Here is a 26,291-nt window from a genome sequence, read left to right as displayed (position 1 = left end):
GGTGTAATTGGCTCATGCTTCTGCAGACTGTACAAGAAGCATGGCAGCATTTGCTTCTGGGGTGGCTAGGGAGCTTTTACTCATGGTAGAAGGCAAAGCAGGGGCAAGCATCTTACATGGTGGAAGTAGGAGGAAGAGAGGGAGGAGGTGACACACACTTTTAAATAACCAGATCTCATGAGATCTCATTCACTGTGATGAGAACAGCAGCAAGGGGAAAACCTGTCCCCATGATCCAAACACCACTCACCAGGGCCTAACCTCCAACACAAGAGGATTATGATTTGACATGAGATTTGGGTGAAGACGTAGATCCAAACCATATCACTTTAGTTACATTTTATTATAAACTGAATAGTTCATATGGTACATTGAAGAGACTGAATTCTGTTATCTTCTTCAGAAATGTTTATCTTTGTTCTAGTATGAGAATAAATTATTGAATATAATTGTAATGTTAAATGAAGTTTGATGTTATGCTTTTTTGTCCAGGGAAACTCTTTTAATCCTGTAATATCATAACAATTTTAAGGTGTGGGTATTTTAAGTTCTCAGTGATAAACTTTAAATGTTTGCCAAGTCCCTTCTAATGTTTTGGGAAAGAAACTTTGCATGAGCCTATTTTTAAGATGCTAATAAAAACATATCAGAGACTGGGTAATTTATAAAGGAAAGAGGTTTTATTGACTCACAGCTCAGGTTCAATTGACTCACAATCACAGCAGAAGGGGAAGCAAACACATCCTTCCTCACAGGGTGGCAGGAAAGAGAAGTGTTGAGCAAAAGGGGGAAAAGCCCCTTATAAAACCATGAGATTTCATGAGAACTCAATTACTATGATAACAAAAGTAGTATGGGGGTAACTGTCCTCATGATTCGATTACCTCCCACCAGGTCCCTGCCACAGCAGATGGGAATTAAGGGAACTTCTATTCAAGATGAAATTTGGGTGGGGACACAGTCAAACCATATTATTCTGCCTCTGGTTTCTCCAAAATCTCATGTTCTCACATTTTAGGCCACAATAATGCCTGCCCAACAGTACCCCAAAGTCTTAACTCATTCTAGCATTAACCAAAAAGTCCAAGACCAAAGTGTCACCTACCACAAGGCAAGTCCCTTCCCCCTATGGGCCTGTAAAATCAGATGCAAGTTAGCTACTTCCTAGATACAATGGGAATACAGGCATTGGGTAAATACATCTGTTCCAAATGGGAACAACTGGCCAAAACAAAGGGGCTACAGTCCCCATGTTAAGTCCAAAATCCAATAGAGCAATCCTTAAATCTTAAAGCTCCAAAATGATCTCCTTTGGCTCCATGTCTCACATCCAGGGCATGCTGATGAAATAGGTGGGCTCCCACTGCCTTCGGCAGATCCTCTGGCTTTGCATGATAGAGTTCTTTTCTGACTGCTTTCATAGCTAACACTGAGAGCTTGTGGCTTTTCCAGGTGCATGGTGCAAGCAGTTGCTGGATCTACCATTCTGGAGTCTGAAGGACAGTGACCCTTCTCACAGCTCCTCTAGGCAGTGCCCCAGTGGTGACACTGTGGAGGGTTCTGATGTTATATTTCCCTTCCTCACTGCCCTAGTAGAATTTCTCCATGAGGGCTCTGCCTCTGCAGCAGATTTCTGCCTGGACATCCAGTCATTTTCATACATCGTCTGAAATCTAGGCAGAGGTTTCCAAACCTCAATTCTTGACTTCTGTGCACCCACAGGCCCAATAACACGTGAAAGCTACCAAATTGTGGGGCTTGCACCCTCTGAAGCAACAACTTGAGCTGTCTATTGGCCCCCTTAGCCATGACTGGAGCTGAAGCACCTGGGATGCAGGGCATGATGTCCTGAGGCTGCACAGAGAAAGGGGGCCCTGGACAAGGACCTGAAAACATTTTTCCTTGAAAGACCTCCAGGCCTTTGAAGGGAAGGTTGCCATGAAGGTCTCTGACATGCCCTGGAGACATTTTTCCCATTGTCTTGGTGATTGATATTCGGCTTCTCCTATGCAAATTTTTGCAACAGGCTTGAATTTCTCCCCAGAAAATGGGTTTTTCTTTTCAAAAATTTCCAAGGTTTTTAAGCATTTTTCTTGAATGCTTTGCCACTCAGAAATTTCTTCCACCAGATACCCTAAATTATGTCTCTCAAGTTCAAAGTTCTACAGATCTCTACAGCAGGAGCAATATGCTGTCAGTCTTTTTGAGAAAACATAGCAGGAATCACCTTTATTCTAGTTCCCAACAAGTCCATCTACAACTGAGACCACCTCAGCCTGGAATTCACTGTCCATAGTATTATTGCATTTTGGTCAAAGTCATTCAGCAAGTCTCTAGGAACTTCCAAACTTTCCCATGTTAGATGATTACCACCCACTAGGTTCCTCCCATGACAAATGGGGGTTATAGGAACTGCAATTCAAGATGATATTTCAGTGGGTGCCCAGCAAAACCATGTCAAGCTTCACACTCTTTTTGTCTCACAGCTCAGCTCTCTTAGCCTTACAATGATTACTTTCTGGTGGGATCTTTTGTCTCCTTTTTTAAAAGTTTTATTTTTGTAGATTTGGGGGGTACAAGTGCCATTTTGTTACATAAATATATTTTGTAGTGGTGAAGCCTGAGCTTTTAGTGTAACCGTCACACGAATACACCCAAATAGTGTTGAAGTGCAGGTCAGAGTTCACTGAAGGATTTAAAGTGACTCGTATGCAAGTTTTAGAATTGTCTCCTGTAGGTGGCTACCTTCTTTTCAGTATTTCCTTCTTCAATTTCCAGTGACTCTGGTAGCCCAGAACTCTTATTTAACACCCTAAATTAATATGGTGGGATCTTTCTGCTTGATTTTTAGCCAACTTAGGCCTCATTGACATGGCATTTCAATCAGGTTAAAACATTTTAAGAATGTATTTCACTTAGTGTGCCTCCCTTTTTTTCAAGGGTTGCATTTACACAGAATTTTATGTTTTGGTTTTTCTTCCAATGCTTTTATTCAAGTGACTTTCTGATGGTTTTTCTTCAAAGAGTTGAGAATAATGGTTTTTTTTTCATTTATTTAATTTTACATTTTGTCCAGAGGTTATTATTTATCCTTATGAGCAGATTTTTCTGATACCAGCTGATACTGAACTATGTTGCTACTATTAAACCAGATCTTCCTACTGAAATTTATTTAAAATGTTAACAAATATTTTGATGACACTAATAACAATAATAATTTGATTGTAGTAGGTCTTCAAATTTAGGTATTTATTTTAAATTCATTTAATTTTATATATAAATTTTACTCTCAAACATTTATATGTTAACAGATATGCATACTTATGTACACAAACATCTGCACCCCTCCACAAACACACACACACACGCATACATACACACTGACACACACGCACATTTTTAGTAGAAATGAAATTTCTTCCAACTAAATTTTAAGGAGGCATTATATACCCTTTAATTTGCACTATTCCAAATAACTACAAGTGGTATTTGCCCAAGCACGCATACTAATCTATCCAAATTATTTATTCCTTTAAGATCAAAGTCAATTTCTATCTTCCAAATAAAGAATTCTTCAACGACTGTTAACACTCACTGATATTTAAAACATGATTTAGCACTACTTTTCATACTGACTTGGCTTTCTCACTTTTTGAGTCATATATATTACTCATGCCATCTCAACTTGAGAGCAAACTTCTTCAAGATAAGTACAAAGTTTAAGGCTATTTTTTAAATAGTTCATAGTGGTAACGAAAGAGCTTAAGTTCTATACTCAAATAGAAATAAATTGCAGTTCTGACATAATGCTTGGCTGTGTTACTTTGACTCATTTTAAAAAATTTCTAGTCTCAGTTTCTCTCTCTGGAAAATGTAACTGAACATGTTCCGTAGTTCATAAGTTGTTTTATCAATGTCTTTATTTTTTTTCTCTGGGATAGTATTTTAATGTTGTAAACATATTTGGTTTTCAAAAATTTTGCTAGTGTAGCAATAATTCTATTATATTGCTCCCAGTGTACTCTGGCTACGTACTAAAAGTGAATTTAATCTGCGTGTTTCTGTTTATTGCAACACCTTCAACAACAAAAATTTAACATTTCTGGAATACTAATCCTATATGATACAAGTTGTGCATCCTTTATCCAAAATGCTTGGAACCAAAAATGTTTTACGTTTTTAATTTTTTTAAAAGCTTGGAATATTTACACGTACATAATGAACTATTTTGAGGATGAGACCCAAGTCTAAACACAAAATTTATTTGTGTTTCACATTACAACTTATACAGGTAGCCTGAAGGTAATTTTAATTTTCCCTTGGGGATGCTGAATAAACTGTGTGTTATACATTTGTTTTGATTGTGACCTGTCACATGAGGTCAGGTGTGGAATTTTCCACTTGTGGTGCCACATCAGTGCTCAAAACTTTCAGATTTTTGAAGCATTGTGGATTTCAGATTTTCTCTTTTTTTTTTGAGACAGAGTTTCACTCTTGTTGCCCAGATTGGAGTGCAATGGCACAATCTCAGCTCACCACAACATCCGCCTCCTGGGTTCAAGCAATTTCCTGACTCAACCTCCCCAGTAGCTGGGATTACAGGTATGTGCCACTATGCCTGGCTAATTTTGTATTTTTAGTAGAGATGGGGTTTCTCCATGTTGGACAGGCTGGTATCGAACCCCTGATCTCAGGTGATCTGCCCACCTTGACTCCCACAGTGCTGGGATTGCAGGTGTGAGCCACCACCTGGCTCAGATTTTCAAATTAAGGATGTTTAACCTGTACATCACTGATATTCGTAATAAAGATTGCATAGATATTTTAAGACATGTAAAAGGTATCAGATTGAGTACACCACTATGGCTAAAAAATTCAACGTGAAATGAGTAGGCTGGTGAGAAATTGAATTTCCAAAACTTCAAATTTAATTTGAAATGATAACAGGCTTTATCAGTTTTGTGCTTTGCTTCAACTATCTGGATGAAATGCCTGTCTTCTACTAAACAGAAGAGTTAGCATTGGAAAATATAGAAATTTTCCCTTGGGGAAAAATTAAAACCAAAGCTTTTTTTCCAAAAATTAATTATTATACAAACCTTCTAAACTGTGGATCCTTGAAATAATTATGATAATTAGATTATGATCAAAGATAAATGGGATGGTGCTTTATTTAGTTTACCGTAATAAATACGCTTATATACTACACATTCTCGCCCTAGACACTGACTTTCCCAGCATCTGAAAACTGTGAAATAATTTGTACAAACACCATATTAAATTCAGCCTATGATTTAGATTAGAAGTTGAAAATATTCATTTGATTTAGTTAAGTTGTCATCATATCCTCTGTATTTTACCATATCTTTCTCTTCGCAGCAGCCATCTTCTGATCTTTTTTAGGTGAAAACAAATCTGGAGAAATTTGTAGGCCATATCTTGATGATTATGGAAAGAAAAAACACAGATTTTTTTAAAGGACATGTTTGTGATTATTGTAATAGGATAATGAAATTACATTTTTGTAATTGGTGAATATTTAACTATATGAATTCTAACCAAACACAGAGGTTTACATAAATTCATAATATAACTAAATAAAAAATGGAAGGAGAAACACTAGATTTTGATCAATGCACTTTTAATTGCTAAAATACATATTAGGAATAATTGATAGAATTAAGACAAGCTTTAATTTGAAGTTGCTAAATGTAGAAACTTTTTTTTTCTGTATTTTCTTTTTAATCCCCAGGGGAAAAACTGTATTTTGTATCTGAATATGAAAAAATTGGCTGGTTTTATTTGTCTTTTTAGGTTTTGTTTAAAATTTTTTTTTAACTTCCTATAGACTAATAGTTCCTCTGTTTTTCTAAAGAGGAAGAGAAAGATGACTATAAATATTATTTTCATCTGTTAAGTTACTAAGGCAAGCTTCATGATACTATGGTATAGGTGGGAAATCACGTATTAAAATGTCATTTTCCCTTTTGCTATTATTCTATGGACTATATATAGCTAAATTTACATTTGAAAAAATTTAAAAAAATGTTGCTGCTGTTAACAATAGAAGAAAATAAGGGATTTAAATGATTTATAATTTAAATATTGTAATTATTTAAATCTCATCGCACATCTGCTGAGTCTTTAATCCTTGGTTCTGTAATACAGGTAATTTTCATGTTTGGTGTATGGTGAAAATGGAGTTACATAGTTTCCTTTTATATCAATTAACTACCTTGTTCTTTTGTATAAATTACGTCATTTAATTATCAAAACCTAGCTGTGAAGTAGGAACTATTTTTCTCCCATCTTGCAGAGAAGGAAAGTGAGTTGCAGAGAGACTTCCACAACTAGTTGATGGCAAAGCCTGTATTTGGAGTCTGGAATTTTGACTGCAGGATCCAATCTTTTATCCATTGTGTTATTCTTCCTAATACTTAATGGGTCTTTCACAGAAAAAAACAACTCAAAAAATGAGCAGATTGCTAAGCATGAACAGGCAAAAAGCTGAATGTCAAAATGGCCATGATGCGTGGTGTTGAAGAATATCTTGTTTTTCTGCTCTATTACAGTTAAAGATACTCCTTTGCTGCTGAAGTGATCAAAGGAAAATCAAGACTGTTATTCGATTCTTTCTCAGGGTATATGTGTGCCTAAAACTGCCAATCACTAGTGTAGATAGATACATGGATAATTTTTTTGAACTTGGAATGGCCCAAGTTAAGATGAAAAGACAAACATATACAGTTTACATAATGAATAAGAAAAAAGAAAAGAAGAATACATTATTAGTACTATCAGCTAAAGGATTTGGAAGATATTTTTGGGTAGAGGTAGGTTGAAAGGGTCATGAGTGCATATGAGAGAAGCTACAGAAAATGCAGGCAGTTCATAAAAAGGAGATAAAATGTAATTTAATAAATATTTCTGTGAATTATGAATTTTGATACATACAGTTGTCTCTTACTATATGTGGGTTTTTTTTTTTTTTTCAGAACTCCCTTGTATACCAAAATTTGGGGATACTCAAGTCTCTTAAATAAAATAACATAGTATTTGAATGTAACCTACACACATTCTCCTCTATATTTTAAATAATCTCTAGATTACTTACGATTTCTACAACATGCCTAAATCATTTTATTCATGTGAATTCAATGCAGTACTCTGTGTGCAGTAAATTCAAGTCTTGCTTTTTGAAACTTTGTTGATATTTTTATGAATGATTTTAATCCAGGGTTGGTGAATCCATGATACAGAACCCACAGATATGGAATGCTGACTGTATATGTAGAAAACTAGGGTTCATAAGTTATTTTAGTTCTTATAAATGTACTCTCTGATTTTAACCTACATGGGGAACACACAGACACACAACCACACACACAAATGCTCACACATACACCCACATGTTGAGAGTCAGATATGATTGTCTTTACTCTCAAAAACTTTTATTTCGGTTTTAAAACAACACTGTAGCATACATCTTAGTGTATTCTAAATACAAATCCCATTCTACATGACATTACTGACTGCATTAGTCCATTTTGCGTTGCTATAAAGAAATGTCTGAAACTGGATAGTTTATAAAGAGAAGAGGTTTATTTTGGCTCACAGTCTGCAGACTGTACAAGTGTGATGCTAGCATCCACTTCTGGTGAGGGCTGAGGGAGCTTACAATCATGGTAGAAGGTAAAGGGGGAGCAGGCATGCCACATGGTGAGAAAGGGAGCAAGAAAGAGAGGAGGAACTTCCAGGCTCTTTTAAACAACCAGCCCTCATGTGAATGAATGGGGTGAAAATTCACTTATTACCATGGGAAAGGCACCAAGCCATTCATGAGGGATCCACCCCCATAACCCAAACACCTTCTACCAGGCCCCACCTTCAACACTGGAGATCACATTTTAACATGAGATTTGGAAAGGATGAGCATCCGAACTATATCACTGACCAATGTTGATTTAATATGTTGTTAAATATACTGAGGATAGAGTTCTCTTACTACATGAGAGCATTCCTCATCCAAAATCCCATTTGACATCTACTTCAGACCAGCTCAGTCTAGGGAACCTTCCTCCAGAGAGGTTTAAATGGGCCCCTACCTCCACATTTTTTTTTGTTCTTGCAGAACCATCTAGCTAATGCTCTTCTTTTTTAGTCCTGCATCCCAGCTGAACCACTAAATGGGAAGCCTCACTAAGTTCTCTTATAATGATAACCATCCAACCAAATTAGCTCCTTCCTTGGAAGCAAAATAACTACAAACTATTTTTAAAAATTACATGTGGTCATATTAATAAATAATCATAAATTAATACATAAATAATTATACACACAAATTCGTTTTCAAGGAAATACATGTATATATAGTATTTATTAATAGAAATAATTTCATTTTAAATATTTCAAGGCTTTTCCACATGAGAACTCGAAGAAACAAAGTTTTGTGGCTATCTTTTGATTAAATAGTTGATTTTATTGAAAGGGAATACTTAACATTTCAAATAGATCTACATGTCCTTCAGAACATGAAACAAATCTAAAATTATTCTTAAAACTAATAATAATTCATTTTCAAAAACCAAAGCTATGTTTAATTTACTGGTAGCTAATATTTATAGTCATTTTAAAAATCAGAAATAAAAAAAACTATGTGTGAGTATTTTCAAAGATAATATGCTAGTTTTTGTTTTCAAGGCTTTTCGAAATAAAAATGATTTTTTGTTGTTTGATTGAGACAGTGTTGTTGTGTCACTGAGGCTGCAGTGCAGTGGCATAATCTTGGCTTACTATAACCTTCACCTCCCGGTTCAAGGGAATGTCATGCCTCAGTCTTCTGAGTAGCTGGGGCTACAGGTGCGCATCACCAGGCCTGAGTAATTTTTGTACTTTTAGTAATAACAGGGTCTCAGCATGTTAGCCAGGCTTGCCTTGAACTTTTGGCCTCAAGTGATCTGCCCGCCTTGGCCTCCCAAAGTGCTGGAATTACAGGCATGAGCCATCAAACCTGGCTAAAAATGATGACATTTTCCAGTAAGCCAAAATAATAGAAAGGTGTTACCACATTCCATTGAACCCATTGATTTTCAGAAAATCTGGGCCAAATTAGCAAGCACATGATGAAAGCAACACTGTTTTGCATTATTTAGGAAGATTAGTTGGTTCATTCCAAGAACATTGTAAAAAATTTCAAATACATTTTTAGTTTACTGGAATATTTAAGTGTTAATAGTATCTACTGAAAGTAATGCTGGAAGAAACAGGATTGTTTTCCCCTCCATTTTGCACATGAGGAAATGGAGGTGGAAAGAGTTTAAGTCACTCATCCCATGTCACACAGCCACTGCGTGACAACACAATCATCTTAATACGAGTACTACTGCACACATTCTCTAATGTAAAATATGACAAAATATTTCATCTGTTTTTCCATTAGCAAGATAAATTCTAGTAGCCACCATTATATCACTTGCATTGCCACCAAGATGAGGGGGGAAAAGAGAAAAACATACAGGACTGTGCCATTTGAGCTCAGCAAATATACTGAGATGAATATATTTCCTCTGAAATAAATATGTCTCAGTTTAAGCACTATCAATTAAGCACCAAAGACACATATAAATATTTCATTTGCAGTATACCTTTCTAAATGAAGCCATGCCTGTTTCTCTGACTAGATCCAGTGTCTATATTAAATCAAAATTTGCTTAACTCAGGACTAAAAAAATCAATGGATTTTTTTTTACAAAAGCCATCAAAAATACTATTAAGGATTTTAAAAACAAGTTGACTTCATTTAAAAAGAAATTTAAGTAGTTTTGTTGATACAGCCACAGATAACAAAGCTGGTATTTTTAAAGCAGCGAAACACAGCTCTATATTGCATAAAATTTTATATATACTGTGTTACTTTATATTTTCTCTTTCATTCCCCTAAAAATGTCATTGACGGAGTGAGTGATTATTTGGCAGTTTTACATTTATAATTGACCAGTAATGAAAATGTAAATGAGAGGAAAAAATAAAAGATATTGTCAGATGGTGTTCAATTTATAGCTGAATATTGTCATGTAATGTTCTATAATTGAAACAATATTTGCAAGAAATGATCTTAGAAGAAATTCTTCCTGAAGGCATGCATATGGAGCATTACTCAAACTGCCTGTGTTGGAATTTTATTGGAAACAAATTATTTTAAGATTTTTATTAATATTAACACTTCAGAACTACAAAAGTACTTTTATATTGGTAATAACATTGAGTAGACAAAATGTCTGGTAATAACTCTGTGCTTGAATATAGTTCTGCTATAAGAATATGATACTGAGCCGGGCGCGGTGGCTCATGCCTGTAATCCCAGCACCTTGGGACACCGAGGCGGGCGGATCACTTGAGGTCAGGAGTTCAAGACCACCCTGGCCATTATGGCAAACCCCCGTCTCTACTAAAAATACAAATATTAGCTGGGTGTGGTGGCTCATGCCTGTAATCCCCACTACTTGGGAGGCTGAAGAGGAGAATCACTTGAACCCGGGAGGCAGAGCCTGCAGTGAGCCGAGACCATGCCACTGCACTCCCCCGGGGGACAGAGTGAGACACAGTGTCAAAAAAAATAAAAATAAAAATAAAAAAGAGTATGACACTGAATAGAAGTTTTGTGTAAGTCTCCTTAATTCTTAACTCTGTGTTGATTTTTAAAGTGGCAACATAAGCAAAATAAACAAACAAAAGCAAACATCCCAAGCCTTTAAAGTTTGGGCTAATCATCTCCTGAAGGCCTTCATTTACCTCCTAAGGTCATTCAGTACCACACGTTAGAAACTTCCAGAACTTAGATTTGGGGAGAGAGAGGAGAAGGCTCGTAAATGATTTCTTAGGGATAGGGAAGCCATGAAAGTAAAGGAACTGAAATCAAAAACCTTCCGCTGGTTTCGAGTTTACAGATGAAAAATAAAGGTTACTGGCCTCCTAAAGTCCTCATTTGCTTTTGTTGTTGTTGTATGTTTGTTCTTTGAAATATGTATATTACCTTAAACTAAAACTCTGCATTATTTTAGCTCCTAATGGACTTATTATTCTGTGCTCTACTGTGCCTTTTGTAGATAAGGAGATAAAAATTTCTTTTGGGAATTGAATTGTATACTGGACAAAAAAGACAAATATTTTAGAATTCTAGTTTAGGGAAAAATTATTGTGATGAAAGCTTCTTTATAGGCTACATTGACCCATGTGCCTTAACCTTTGTCAAATAAGTTACAAGCCAGCAAAGTCACAGTAATTCTACATTGTACACAAAAACTGGTTTCTCAATTGGTGAGGTCACAATAAATCAAAACAAATAGCTAAGGTCACTGGTTTATTTCCACTGTACTCTTAATTTCACCCATCAGCTATAGATTTGTACCTTACCCTTGAAAAGTAATTCTGAAAATGGGAATATTTATTTTCTTAAATTTGGGGAATGGGATAAGATAGTGTAAATGGAAATGTAAAAATAGATTACTAAAGTCTTTTTTAGTTTTTCACTAAAAAAAAAAAAAAAGAAAAGAAAGAAAAGAAAAGAGAAAGAGAAAGGAAAAACTGCGGCGTCTCCAGAGGATATCAATGAGTAACACTCAAAGGACTCTACACAAAGGTGTTCTCAAAAATTTAATCCTATACTTTCAACACACAACACAACTGCAGTTTCCTCTATTTTCAACACACAACACAACTCAACTCTCAAACAATGATTTTGGAGAAGTTAATTTCCTTTTTTTTTTTTTTTTTTTGCGATGGAGTCTCGCTCTGCCGTCCAGGCTGGAGTGCAGTGGTGCGATCTCGACTCACTGCAAGCTCCGCCCTCTGTGTTCACGCCATTCTCCTGCCTCAGCCTCCCAAGTCGCTGGGACTACAGGCACTCGCCACCATACCCGGCTAATTTTTTGTATTTTTAGTAGAAATGGGGTTTCACCCTATTAGTCTCAAGTCCTATTGGTCTCGATCTCCTGACATCGTGATCTGCCCGCCTGGGCCTCCCAAAGTGCTGGGATTACAGGCGTGAGCCACCACGCCCGGCCAAGAAGTTTATTTTTCAAGGTTCCAAACAGACCTAAGGTATGATTTAATGAGTAAGTTAACAATCAGTATGCTGCAAAGGTTACACAATATAATCACAGACTGAAAATGAAAGGAAAATAAAGCAGGAATCAGAGAACGCTGTTCAATATCAGAAGTAGTCTTTTCTCAAATGCTGGTTATAATACATCAGAAAAATTTTGTTAAAGTGATGGACAAATACTAAGTCACAAAACACATGATTTCACCTATAACTCAAATGCCTTGTAACAAATATATGGAATAAATTAAAATTAGTAATTATCTGATTTCTTTTGTTGAGGAAAAATAAGGCTTATATGTAACTAAATTACTATGTTAACTAAATATTTGGAAAGCAAAACTGCACATTTTTATCCTGACATCTCTAACTTTTATGTACGAGGAAAAGAAAAAATTTTGTTGATCAATGATGATCTTAACACAAATAGCACTACAGTCTCCTCTGCTTGGCTACTGATCATATCACACTTAATTTTTTTTAATGACATTAAAAGAAGCTATTCTGCATCAGATTCTTAGATAATTTCAATATATGAACAAGATTATAATTTAATACTATTATCAAAATATCTAAATTTGGTAAAATATCCTTATTTTTGTGAAATAGAATGAGGTATATTTCTGGAATAAATTATATTTTTATGCTTAGACATTTAGTAAGTATATCTTATTATATTATTAATTCAGTAATTAGGTCATAACTTGGCTGGTACTAACATTTATTAACTATTTTACATTTAAAAAACATTCTTTGTTTTTCATCTATGTGGCATTCTCCATACGACAAGCTTAGAAAAATTTACCTAGATATGAATTCATGATATCATCAAAAGTTAAGATTAACACAATGAATCATATAAAAACATAAATTAGCCTGTAGAGAGCTAATGCCCAGACAAATAATATTATTTGTCCTTTAAGAATGTATAAACAAAAAAAGTAATTAAAAAAGGAGGAAGAATTCATAAACCCTTGTGGTATTTTGTAACAATCCACAAATATATAATCAAAATAATTATATTAAAATTACTTTTACAGTAGGGGATTTAATGGGAGTTTATCAGTAAATGTTAAAAATACTACTTTGCTATAATAAAATATGAGACATGAATATTTCAGTTATGTTAAACTATTATTTTATATACAATTTAAAATTTTATATTTATGTATGGCTACTTCATATAGTTGGAAGATAGTTTATTAGATTTGCTTTTCAACAAAGTGGCAATTGCTGTAAATATTTTGTTTAGATTTAAATTACCTTTGATTTTATTCTAACTTACTTTTTAATTTAGCATTACATGTGCAAACTTAAGCCTCAATCCCAGTATGGTATATTTCTAACATATAATGCTGGCACTTTTAAATAATGCAAATTATAGCAGTCATGCTTAATGTTCAAAACCCACCATCTAACAAGCCAAAATTGCTCATCCCCACATAACATTACCTAGGAACCAACTACCATTGCTAAGAAGAATCCAAGCGCAGAAGTTTCTCATTTCAATGAATTTGCATATACCTTCAAATATCATTCTTATTTAGATTTTCAAATTATGTTTTAGCTGAAAAAAACATTGACTAGAAAGTACTCAAGTGAAAAATGTATAGTTTGCAAAGTGGTTAGGAAGACAGGCAGAAAACTCTGAAGATAAAAACTTCTGAGTGAACAACACAGCAGTGGCGATTTAAGCATGAAAACATTGATGGCCTCTTCTAAGGTAGCATTGTGGAGTATGTGAATTAATGAAATAGTCATGTGCACGGTTGGAGGTAGGGTAAAAGACAGATAAATTCAACATATGTGCAATATGGAAAAATAAGAAATGTTTTAAAGTCCTAAAAGAAACCTTTGCAAATGTTTTGGTTGTCCCCAAACTAATTCCATCCTTAGTTGTGATCTCAGTAGGGCAACTCCATTTTGCATTTGGAATTATTCTCCCCTTTTTTCCTCTGACCCTACTGTCTAATCCATTAGCAGATCTTATTACATCTAGCTCCAAAATATATCTATCTATTTCTCATCAACTCATCCAAGATGCCGTCTTCTATTTGGACAGACCTCTTGGTTGATCCTCAGATTTCTCACTCCTACTCCTGCCTTTCCTATAGTCTGATCTCCACTAGGTAACCAAAATGTTCCTTTTCAAATGATGTGTTTCCCCTCCCCCAGACCTCCAAGAGCTTCCCCTGTCAATCAGAATAAGCTGCCAGGACATACCAGGCCCCAGAATGTCTGGCTTCTTGATGCTGGCACTCATCTCATTGACTAATTCTCTGTCACTAATTTACTGATTTTCAGTCATTATGTTCTTCTTGCTATTTCCCAAACAACTAAACATATTTCTGTCTCAAGACATTTTCATTTGCGGCTTCCTCTGCCCATAAGGCTCTTCCCATGTGTATGCAGATGGCTGACTTTGTCACTTCATTCAATTCTGCTCAAGCATCCCCTCCTCAAGAACTCCTTCCCTGACCATGCTACACAAAATGGCATATACCTACCAGACTCTACTGATCTCCTGTATTAGTTTCCTCTTGCTGCTGTAACAAAATACCTCAAATTTGGTGACTTCAATAACACAAATTTATTATCTGCCGCTCTGTAGGCCAGAAGTCCTACATGGGGTGGGGGTGTGGTTCACTGGGCTAAAATCAAGTATCAGCAAAGACTGAATTCCTGTCTGGGGACTCTGAGAATGTGTTCTCTTCTATTTTGCAGCTTTTAGAGACTGGCCACAGTTCTTGACTCCTCCATATGAGAAGCCAGTAGCAATGCACTGAAAGTCCTACTTATGCTATTGCCACTCTGGTTTTCTTCTGTCTTTGCTTTCTGAGCTGAGAAACATTCTTTGCTTTAAAGACTTCTGTGATTACATTGGGCCCCTCAGAATCATGCAAAGCAAAAAACAACAACAACAACAACAATAACAACAAAAACTCACTGGATCTCAAGGTTTTTTGTTTTGTTTTGTTTTCTTTTTTTTTTTGAGATGGAATCTTGGTGTGTTGCCCAGGCTGGAGAGCAGTGGCACAATCTCGGCTCACTGCAACTTCTGCCTCCTGGGTTCAAGCGATTCTTCTGCCTCAGCCTCCAGAGTAGCTGGGACTATAGGCACATGCCACCACACTGGACCAATTTTTGTATTTTTTTTAGTAGAGACAGGGTTTCACCATATTGACCAGGCTGGTCTTGAACTACTGACCTCGTGATCCGCCCACCTGTGCCTCCCAAAGTGCTGGGATTACAGGCGTGAGCCAGCGCACCTGGCCAAGATTTTTAACTTATATCAGCAACATCACTTTTGCTATGCATATTACTATATTCACAGGTTTCAGGGATTAGGATGTGTACATCTTTGGGGACCACTATTCTGCCTACCTTCCCCTGCTTCATTTTTACCTATAGCTCATATTACCGTCTGTTGTGTTATATGCTTCTTTGCTTGCTGTCTGTCTCTCCTTAGTCAAAGGTAATTTTCTCAAGAACAGAGTGTTTGTATGTTGTGCTTACTGGTGCATACCCAAGGCCTATAACAGTGCTTGAGATCTAGGAGGCATTAAAGAAATACTTGCACAGTGAAGAAATGTCAGGTGTATTTAATAACTAAAACATATTTGTGACCAGGGATAGTAGATTCAATATTGTAAACAGTAAATAGTACACAAAATATTTGTGATTTTGTTTAAATATAAGAACAGAATTAAAACAGGTGTAGTAAAATAATTTATGTCGTATGTTTCTTAGTATAGCAATGTGTCTGCAAACCACATCTTCCATATTCATACAAGGAAGGATAGGTTAAGTAAAGAAAACAAAAACAAATATTGTACTGAAAGTTTAGATCTAGAAGAAATTTACTTTTTTTTTTTTTTTTCCATAAAAAGAAAACTGGCCAGGCATAGTGGCTCACACCTATAATCCCATCACTTTGGGAGGCTGAGGTGGGAGGACTGCTTGGGGTCAGGGGTTCAAGACCAGGCTGGGCAATATAGTGAGACCCTCATCTCTAAAAAAACAAATAAGAAAACACGATAGCAGATTAGCTTTAAACTAGATTAAGCTCTTGACAAATATTTCAAAGTGTATGGGCAAGAGGGATTGACTTAAACAAATGAAATGCAAACATTTCCTACTAAGAGTATTGTACATCAATGTCTTCTAATTGAAAAGTGTTAACACTCATTCAAGTAATTATCTGAATTCATTCCCTCTGTATTGTCTTAAATTTAACCTGACTGTTATTTAACTTTTGGCTCAACATCATATTTTTGAGGGATTGCACATAAACATCTAAGTGTTTTTTTTTTCTATTGATCAGCTTCAAAAAGGCACAAGCAATCTTGCCTGCACTATAGATTGTAAGCATCAAGGTGAACACAAAGGATACAGGGTAATCATCATTACAGAGATTTTCAAAGCTCTAGTAATAATTACCTGCAATTCACTTCCCTTCATGACACTACATAGCCATTTATGTGTGACGATATATTGCACTGAATTTAAATACATCCACATAGTACCTATGATTCATCTTGCTATATCAACACTACTCAAACAATAAGGATTCTCACTTTCTGATCTGCGTTTGGCTACATTATTAATTTCTTTATTTTGTCAATGGCTTTATTTCTCAATTATTCGTGTATAATTTTCTTGTTGAAGAAAATTTAGACAAAAATGAAAAAAATTTTTTTTCGAGATGAAGTCTTACTGTGTTGCCCAGGCTGGAGAGCAGTGGCACAATCTCGGCTCACTGCAACCTCTGCCTCCTGGGTTCAAGCGATTCTTGATTATGTAGATTCTACAGAGAAACATGGAGGCACTTAAGAATGTCTGTGGGGCTTTAGGATCAAATGAACGGTTATAGGATCATAATCTCCTGTTTTAGTATAGTCTACCTTATTCTCCATCCTAGTTTTATGGAAAAAAGTAGCCCCTGATTATGGTGACAACCGCCTGTGCCAAGGTAGGACTAGAAATTTCCAGTGATGAGCCCAAATTCAGAGACCTCTCTATCCTAGGCCTCCAAGTCAAACTCAGTTCTTTCCCGTTATTTTCTAGGGCACTGCACCTTACCTCTGGAATTCAGATCATCTCTATTTGCTAATCTTTCCTCTCACCCCTAGTGCAAGATGTAGGGAGCCAAATGGATTAATATCAGCATAATCATGAACTTATTCACAAATAGCAAATATGTCTAAAAGGCCTAAGAAAGGAGATGTGAGCAGGAAAGTTCAACTCAGGGTGGAGATGCAGAAGGGAATTTTTTTTTTGAGAAATAAAAATGTAATAACAATAATAATATTTAACATACTTTAATAGCTACAATGCTCTGAATATCATGTCTGTATAAACACATTTATATGTTTTATGATTATGAGCATTAACATTAAAAGTCACTGATAGTTTTGCATCTTAAATTTATCTCACTGTTTGGAATTCTATGTTTATCATTTACTCATTTTGTTAAATGATGCTGTTCTCTTGCTTTTCTTAAATATTGGTCATTTTCTTTTTAGTTTGGAGAAAGAAAATTTTACTACACTACAATGATAACAACTAAAAATAAAATTGATAAAATACACACTTTAAAAAATTCTACCTTTGGAACAGCATTTTTACAGAAACCAGCTCAGGACTTTCACAAGTGATCCTTATGATTTGATTTATTTTGCTCTTAATTTTTAATTTAGTATTTTATACAAGGCAGCAATTGAATTGCTAATTAGTTTGACAAATCACCCAAATTTTGCTTTTGATTGTGTATTTTTTGTAAAGACTTTTAATTCATTTGTTTTAATTGAGTCAGGATAAGAAATGAAAAATGTTAAGCAACCATACTTAGCTTGAGATCTTGTATCTAGTTGAATAGTTACTGTATCAATTAAGTAATCAAATTTATTTAAGATAAAATTTTATCTGAAAAAACTCTTCTAAATCAGAATATTTATTTTGTGTCTCAGTTTAACTGTGAGCTACAAATTATGTTTAAAACAATTTAAATACTTGATTAATCTTGGTGACTTTTCAACCAAAGAGTATTTTAATGCAGAAATCATAGTATTAAAAAAGGATAAAAATTAAAGAAATAATGGCATAATTCCTTATATAAATGAACTATTTAAACACAGATTTTTCCCCCATGATTTTCCTGAAAGATGGTTTGATACCAAAGAATAAACATATATAGTTCAATAGTTGTTTTGTTTTTATTTCATTTTGCTCGTGCTAAAAATTGGACCAAAAGCTGATAAAGATTAAAGTACTTTCACAGGGGCTTCGTAGATATAACCTTTGCATTGTAATAATTGGGGTGTGTTATGCTCTTTTCTAATGTATTACAGGATGAGTAAGATCTTTTAGGGCAACTAGAGGAGTATGTATTTGCATGATATGTCTGATAATTTTGTTATCTACCATTTATTGGTTACAGATATTTGCACCAATGAAATCTCTTGGCCAATTAGGTGTTAGGAGGGTAGGATTCAAGTGTTACCAGGCAATACACAAGATGATTTCTTCTAAAAGTCAGTGGGACAAATGGCATTCTACTGTGTTTCCTGTTTTACCCTAAGGCTCATTTTATCAAGGAAACTTCTCTGACCCTCTTTTCAGCCCCTCCCTTTCTATGTTGTTCCCATTTAGGTCAAGACCTTCATAAGCTGCAAAAGAATCAAGTGCCTTCCTTTAGGGCACATACAACGATGTGCAATTATATAATCATTTATATGATTAAATGATTCTTTTCTTCTGCTAGAGTATGAACTTTGTGAGGGTGAGAACTGAATGAGGTACTGATTTCCATTATATCCCCAGTGCTAAGCAGAATATCTGGCAAAGTGTAGCTATTCAACAAATAGCTGGAGAATAAACAGCTGAGTACATAAAAGAACAAAATTTTACCTGCTGATTTCATAGAAACCTTAGGCCACTGCCTTGACACTAGAGATCAAATGATACACAGACGCAGGCCCAGCTTAATAGGAGTCAAGTACACTTTATTGTCCTTGTTTACTAATGACAAACGAATTTATCAATGTTGTTTGTCTGTTAAATGTCAACATTGATTACTGTGCAAACACTCACCTGTGAAGGACTTTTTTAGTCCGTGGGCCATCCTACTGCATTGGCATTATTAGCCAGTGAATAAGCAGATAGGCTACAAAATGGTATGTCCCAATGCAAAATGGAAACCTGGAGCCCTTCGTTAAAAATCTTAGGAAATTATGGGATGCAATCTCAGTGCATTAAACCAAGAAGGGGCCTTTGGGAGCACGAAGCGCTATGCAACTATGCAAGATGCACATTTCTAAAGCTAACCCTGTCAATAAAGAAGAAGACAGTTCTGGTTTCCTTTAGTTTTAGAATCTGACTTTATACAATTTCTTTTCCTTCTTCTGTTTCCTCTCCTTGTCTTAATTCCCTCTTCTTTTTCTTCTCTGATGTCACGCTAAGGATTACACAGGGGAGGTATTGTTACAAGAGGGACTGGGGAAAGGGCAGACATTTGTATGCAAAGCAAGCTACCATCATCAATTGGAGATTATTAGAAAGGAATAAAGAGCTCCTCCTTCTTCTGGTCTGTTCTCTTGGCAACTCCTGTGGGACTCTGCATTATCAACATACTTCTAGGATGGAACATCACAACCCAGGAGTTTTCACTGCTGTCCTTCCCCAGGATGTTGCCTGCTGAAATGAATACCAAAGCTGACATTCATCAGAGTTGTAATACTCTATTTTGAAACCTCTAGAGTAACTATATCTATATTCATCACATATAGCAAAATTCCTTCCTTTCTTCCCATTCATTTACTTTTGTGTATCACTCGTCTTCATTTGTCTCTCTCATCACATGTTTAAATCCTTATTTAGCCAGGATCAAGATTATAGCTGTCCTCTACAATCTCATAAATAGCATAATATTTTGCAGTGATTCTGCATATGATATATATGTGTAAAAATAAGTGATTGCATAAACAAATCTCTCATATATGAACTATGAGTTTTAATTCAGAGGTGTTTTCTTTTCTTAACTGAAGCAATTGTTGTAGGGCGAGGGTTCTCAAATTTTCATTCCCAGAATTGTCTTGAGACTTTTGAAAACACAGAATGCTGATCATGGTATGATTGAAAAGTCTCAGACCTACTAAATCAGAAACTGTGAGAATGATCCCAACTTCCAGACGAGGCTAATGCTTTTTTCCCTGAACTACATTTCAAGAACCATTGTTTCAAGTCATAAAATTGATTCTAGAGGTAGAATATTCATGTTCTTTTGGATTTTCCTAAGGATTGGGGAGGCCACATGCTGAGTATAGGTGAGTTTCCCAGCAGACACATTGAGGCAAGATTAAGAACTCACTATGAATGACAAAGTCGGAGATTCACTCCTAGAGCAGGAAGAGGAGTGGCATTCCACTGAGCTTGCATATTCTTGGTGGGATATCTCTGCCTGAGCTCCTGGTTAACAGTAAAGGGGTCGTTACAGACATTTAGAGAGGGGAAAAGTACAGAGGAAAGGTTAGGAAGGGTGAAAAGAGATTAAAGAATAGACCTTTGAAAAATAAAATTTCATCTCACCCTCTTTCCCACCATTTAAATGGTAAAATGGGAAGAACAATGAATTAAGTAGCTTAAAGAGCAAAGATTACTGTGTAGGGGACAAAAATCTTAATTTCATAATTGTTTTTTAGTTGATGTAAGATTATAAAAAGAAATGGAAAAGAAATTAATCTACATGGTACCTTTATACTGAGTCAAACTGAAGTGAGAATTAAATATCATGAGAATGATTATATTAGTTTTATTAAACATACTTCCTAGTGTATTTGATAGTCTGATTGAATAGAGTCTTCAAAATCTGAATTTCTTGTCTAATATTCTCACCCTCGGCCTCCCATTGCCTTATGGAACCTGTAGCCTGTGCAGCCATACATTGCTGTAGTGGTCGATGTGGCTGTTGTATCTTGAGAGAATTAGTGGCCTTTTTAATGTTATGCCCATGTCAGGATCAATTTCTGGCTGGAGTAATGGTCAAATATAAACCCTTCATGGTCTAGGTGGATGACATAGAGTCAGAAGAGGAGAAGGAGATACACTTTCTAATAAGGAACCTAGAACTTGCATAGCATAAAATGAGATGGGATCCTGTGAGACAATTTTCCATATATTTCTATATAAACAGCCTTTTTTTCCTGAACTGTCTTAAGGACATTGACCTAAGAATAGTCTTGGATGATATAATGTCACCATCAGACAGATAACAAGTTTGTATATTGTACAGTGAATGTTGCATATATACCAACATGAAATCTCTTTAGTCAGACCCAGACGAAATAGAGACAGTAGGGCCCAAAGGAAAGGAGGTGTATGCTTACATGGTTGAGAGAATATATGGTACATACACACTGTGGAATACTATGCAGTCATAAAAAAGAATGAGATAATGTCCTTTGCAGGGATATGGATGGAGCTGGAGGCCATTATCCTTAGCAAACTAACACAGGAACAGAAAACCAAATATCACATGTTTTCACCTACAATTGGGAGCTAAATGATGAAAACACCTGGGCACATAGAGAGGAACAATACACATTGGGGCCTTTTGGAGGCAGAGGGAAGGAGGAAGGAGAGGATCAGGAAAGACAACTAATGGATACTAGGCTTAATACTGGGATGATGAAATAATCTGTACAACAAACCCCCATGACACAAATTTACCTAGTAACAAATCTGTACTTATACCACTGAACTTAAAAGTAAAAAAAAAAAAAAAACAAAGAAAAATAAAATAACTGTTTACAAGAACTTTCTAGATAAAAAATAAAAATAAAAAATAAAAACCTGCAAGGAACCCATCATGCATCTCCTCCTTTGCTAGGGTTATCACTAGACTGGGACTGCAGTAATTCAGTTAAGACATTCTGGGAAGGAGACTTGCCCAGTAACAAACAGCATTTTAATATATGAACTGACATCTCTGGGTTTGAACCTCCAGAACCAATGAACTCTGTTTCTAAACAGCTTACATAAATCTCTTTTATTAAAAAGCTCCCCTCACCCTTCTTTCACCCTCACTAAATGCACTGGGGACTTGCTATTTCATGCATTCTGGATTATAATCCTTGTAACTTAATCCTGAATAAACCAAATATACTTAAAGATAATTTCCTCTGGAGTCTTTTTTTTTTTTTAAGTTGACAGCATAATAAAATAAAGATAAGGATTTCCTTGGGAACAAAATTCAGACAGTATAGCTCACCAACCATTATAACAAAATGCTGCATTTCCCTGTTGTCCCTCAGCTAATATGCAAACCCATTCTATGTGCAATATCCACTTGAGTCCATCTCAGGTATGGCCCCTATGGGATATTGGGAAGAAAAAATGTCACAAATATGATAGTCATGCTGCTTCCTGTGCCCTTTGTCTCTTACTCAGAAGTCTCATATCTTCTGTCAGCATCCATGAAACGGGCAAGGGGGTTTGTTGGTTTACATTTAAGTAATAGTCTCAAACAATTAATAGTTCTTGACAAATAATAAGAGAAGAAAAAGCATAGAAGTAATGAAATAATATTTTAAGAGAGAATAAACAAAAATTATAGTTGTGGTTTGTCTGGGGTTTTATAATACGTATTTATTTATTTTAAAATATTGCATTTTATTAAGAAGCATCTAAGAATTAGAATGGCTTTTCAGAATGGCAATATTGATTAAAACACTAGTTTTAGCACCAAAGCCTCATTTCTGCATTAAAATTACAGCCTAAAGTATAAAAATAAAAGATTATATCTATGTTCACTAAACACAATTACAAATACACTAGACTATGATTTATTTGTCACTTTTTTATATCAAAGATTTTTAAAATTCGCTTCCTCAGGCATAAAGTTATATCACAACCAAACAATGTGCAATTCATCCTTGATTATTTTCACTTCACCAATGTCTCAAAATTTAAACTAGGCTACTGACCTTATTTAGGTATGGATTGAAGTAGTCAGTTTGAGTAAGAATTTAATTTTCAATGAATGTAAGAATAATTCACTCTACTTTTTGTCAATTTTCCTATGAAAATATCATTTAATTTACTCGTAAATCTTTTCATATGTAATTAAATTGTTTTAACATTAAAATAGGAAAAAGATCAAACAGTGGGATTCAGGTTTTATCTAAGAAAAGTATAGGGGTAAAGATAATTTTTCTTCACCAACTGAAGGTTTGAATCTTCTGCAGTGAACTGGCAATGGACAGATTAACAGGAGAAAGACATAAAAATATATTAACTTGTATAAGCACAGGAGTCATATAAAATATAAGACTCAAAGAAGGGCCAGATGGTTGAGACTTAAATAGCGTAGGGGAGAAGGAAATGGGAGATGAAGGCATTTGTGAGGGGTAGCAAATGACTTTCAGGGGAAATGAATGAACCCAAAGACCTGACAATGGGCTGGGACAAAGCTCCTCTGAGTTCTGGGAGAAGTAGTGAAAAAGCAAGAGGCAGAACTTCACTGTTATCAAAGGTTGAACTTTATGCAAATAAAGTGTCCCGGGTAATCTTTCTGAGCAACTCTCGGAAGAACAGATGAAAAGTCTGCCTGGTCACAGTGACAACATTTAATCTTTTCTCTGGTCGGGTGGTTAATCTTTATTGGTTATTTGATGAGATTCCTAGGGAAGGGATCTTAAGACAATTGCATTTCTTGTGGAAGAAGCTTTCCTCAGTTAGATGTAGAGCACCTGATTCTGTTTCTATTCGGGGTGCCACTGTGTAACCCGCGTGGACCTAGGGGGACTGAACAAAGCGAGGCGAACATGGGAATAAAAGACAAGAGACAAAAAAGTATATTTGGAAAAAGAGATCAGGGGGCATCTTGCCTCTAGTGGACAAGGGCCCTGAGCTTTACACAGCCCACCATATTTATTAGGCAAAAGAGATAGTGAGGCCATTCCAAGATGGCCAAATAGAAACAACTCGGGTCTCCAGATCCCAGCATGATTGACACAGAAGACGGGTGATTTCTGCATTCCCAACTAAGGTACATGGTTCATCTCATTGGGACTGGTCAGACAGTGGGTACAGTCCATGGAGGGTGAGCCAAAGCAGGGCAGGGAGTTGCCTCACCCGGGAAGTGCAGGGGGTCAGGGGATTTCCCTTTCCTAGGCAAGGGAAGCAGTGACAGACTGTACCAGGAAAACTGCAACACTGCCACCTAAAAACTGCACTTTGTTTTTTTGTGTTTTGGGTTTTGTTTTTTGAGACGGAGTCTCACTGTGTCGCCCAGGCTGGAGTGCAGTGGTGTGATCTCAGCTCACTGCAAGCTCCGCCTCCCAGGTTCAAGCCATTCTCCTGCCTCAGCTTCCCCAGTAGCTGGGACTACAGGCATGTGCCACCATACCTGGCTAATTTTTTTGTATTTTAGTAGAGACAGGGTTTCACCATGTTAGCCAGGATGGTCTCGATCTCCTGACCTCGTGATCTGCCCGCCTCGGCCTCCCAAAGTGCTGAGATTACAGGCATGAGCCACCACACCCGGCCACACTGCACTTTCCCACGGTCTTAGCAAATGGCACACCAGGAGATTATATCTGGTGCCTGGTTCAGCAGGTCCCATGTCCACAGAGCCTTGCTAACTGCTAGTCCCAGATCGAACTGTGAGGCAGCAAGCCTTGCTGGGGGAGGGGCGTCCACCATTGCTGAGGTTTGAGTAGGTAAACAAAGCCACCAGGAAGCTTGAACTGGGTGGAGTTCACCACAGCTCATTGAGGTCCACCTGCCTCTGTAGACTCTGGGGGCAAGGCATAGCTGAACAAAAGGCAGCAGAAGCTTTTGCAGACTTAAATGTCCCTGATTGACAACTCTGAAGAGAGCACTGGTTCTCTCAGAATGGTGTTTGAACTCTGAGAACAAACAGACTGCCTCCTCAAGTGGATCCCTGAACACCGTGTAGCCTAACTTGGAGACACCTCCCAGTAGGGGCCAACTGACACCTCATACAGCCAGGAGCCCCTCTGAGATGAAGCTTCCAGAGGAAGGATCAGGCAGCAGTATTTGCTGTTCTGCAATATTTGCTGTTCTGCAGCCTCTGCTGGTGATACCCCGACAAACAGGGTCTGGAGTGGACCTCCAGCAAACTTCAACAGACCTGCATCTGAGGGACCTGACTGTTAGAAGGAAAACTAACAAACAGAAAGGAATAGCATCAACATCAACAAAAAGGACATCCACACCAAAACCAGATCTGTAGGTCACCATCATCAAAGACGAAAAGCAGACAAAACCACAAAGATAGGGAGAAACCAGAGCAGAAAAGCTGAAAATTCTAAAAACCAGAGCACCTCTTCCCCTCTAAAGGATTGCAGCTCCTCACCAGCAATGGAACAAAGCTGAATGGAGAATGACTTTGACAAGTTGACAGAAGTAGGCTTCAGAAAGTCAGTAATAACAAACTTCTCCAAGCTAAAGGAAGATGTTCAAAGCCATCACAAGGAAACTAAAAACCTTGAAAAAAAGATTACATGAATGGTTAACTATAATAAACAGTGTAGAGAAGACCTTAAATGATCTGATGCCACTGAAAACCATGGCATGATAACTACGTGATGCATGCACAAGCTTCAGTAGCTAACTCGATCAAGTGGAAGAAAGGGTATCAGTGATTGAGGATCAAATGAATGAAATGAAGCAAGAAGAAAAGTTTAGAGAAAAAAGAATAAAAAGAAAGGAACAAAACCTCCAAGAAATATAGGACTATGTGAAAAACCCAAATCTACGTTTGACTGGTATACCTGAAAGTGACGGGGAGGATGGAACCAAGTTGGAAAACACTCTTCAGGATATTATCCAGGGGGACTTCCCCAACCTAGCAAGGCAGGCCAACATTCAAATTCAGGCAATACAGAGAACACCACAAAGATACTCCCTGAGATGAGCAACCCCAAGACACATAATTGTCATATTCACTAAGGTGGAAATGAAGGAAAAAATATTAAGGGCAGCCAGAGAGAAATGTCGGGTTACCCACAACGGGAAGTCCAACAGACTAACAGTGGATCTCTCAGCAGAAACTCTATGAGCCAGAAGAGAGTGGGGGCCAATATTCAACCTTCTTAAAGAAAAGAATTTTCAGCCCAGAATTTCATATCCAGCCAAACTAAGTTTCATAAGTGAAGGAGAAATAAAA

This window comes from Macaca mulatta, chromosome 6 (assembly GCF_049350105.2).
Source record: "Macaca mulatta isolate MMU2019108-1 chromosome 6, T2T-MMU8v2.0, whole genome shotgun sequence".
NCBI lineage: Eukaryota > Metazoa > Chordata > Mammalia > Primates > Cercopithecidae > Macaca > Macaca mulatta.
The sequence above is the reverse complement of the archived record's forward strand: the minus strand, read 5'-3'. Positions refer to the sequence as shown.